Source organism: Thermobia domestica, chromosome 1, assembly GCF_964235325.1.
Source record: "Thermobia domestica chromosome 1, izTheDome1.hap1.1, whole genome shotgun sequence".
Lineage (NCBI taxonomy): Eukaryota > Metazoa > Arthropoda > Insecta > Zygentoma > Lepismatidae > Thermobia > Thermobia domestica.
The window spans coordinates 321,853,105-321,854,773 of NC_137454.1; positions in this window are offsets into that span (position 1 = coordinate 321,853,105).

The window sequence follows — 1,669 nt, forward strand, 5'->3', positions numbered from 1 at the left end:
ATATGTGCATACCTTCCTCTTCCTGAAAACTAGTCTGGTACATTGTATTATTCGGATTGGAAACACAATAACACAAACTACCATGATATAGAAGCGTATGTACGCAGTTTATTGACATTGATATTATAGCACACTGAGTTATTCAGATAGAAAACAAGAAAAGATAAGTTATAAATTGAGAAATTCATATGCAATTTATATGACTTCTTTTCAGTTGTTACTGAATGGTGGTTTATTCTAGACGTATTTGTTTTATTCTTTTTGGCAGATATGCACATTCTAATATTGTAGTTAACTACCTCTTGTTAATGAGCTAGAAGTGTTTCCCTCGGAGCAAAAGATGTTTTGAGAAAATCTTGAAGGAATTCATATCTCAAAAACTTCGCTATCTTTTGACAAGCCGACAGGTGCCAATAGTTGACAATTGAGATGGTTAGTTTTAACCTTGAGAATTTTCCGGCATTACTAAAGCTTTCCACTGATGTGAGGAGCTGATGTAGCTAATGGTTTTACCAAAACAGACAGGGTAAACAAATACGTACAACCATTTCCTGAATTCCTGTACGTGCTTTTTCTTATTCACATCTTCCTTCACCACCCCTTTATGAGAGTAGTCTTCTGGCCATTGACCTCCAAGAGCAAATCGCGCGAATCCTTGCTTCTTTTCTCCAGTCACAAATACAGAACATCTGCGTCTCATATGGGAATACGAAAGAGTTAAGTAAAATAACAAAACGGTATTTTGCGTGGCCAAGATACGCAGGTAAATTTATCATTATCATCATAGGATAAACATTGCTTCAGTGTGGCCAACTTCCAAGATAGACAGGTGGCCAAGTTATAGAATAGTAAGTAACGAATGTCTTACGGGAAAATGCAGGTTCAAGACGAACTAGGCCAAGATAAGCAGGTGGCCAACTTAGAGAGGTGGCCAAGTTGACAGGTTTCACTATAGTTACAGCACAAATATACATCAAAATTAGAGAAAATAGTGCCTATTTTAAAAAAATCGTTTAAACCTAACTGTATTTCCACTGACAACATTAGACTAGGCCTGTGCGATATGTCGATATATCGATATAGTCGATATCGATATCAGCTTATATCGATAATCAATATCCCAAAAATATTGACGTCGATATATTGATATCCGATATCGTCGATAACGATATTTAATATTGATATCAATGTTGTCGATATCGATATTCGATATTGATGTTTGACACTGCCTCGAAAAATCCCCTGTGGGTTTTGCTTTATATATATATATATATATATATATATATATATATAGACCCTAACGCGTTTTGAATCTCGATAGCAGCTGCATTTGCATTTCTTAACCGAATGAAACCAAACTGCATGATACTCGTATGAGGCAGAAAAACGACCCATTTCCTGAGTTAAATTAATGTACGGCTTGGGGGGCTATGCACCCCCAACATTCCATGTTAGTATGTAATTTCTTTGTTTACTTCATTTCTTACCAGAATGAAACCAAATTTACACAGGATTACTACGGTTTTAAAACTTGGTTCCTTTTGAAGATAGTCCAAATCGGCGGTGGGGGTAGGGATGTTTCTACGTCTACTTAATCCACCTAAATATTGCATATTTAACTTACATTATCGGCTGCACTTCTTCACCGAATCAAATCAAACTTGTGCAA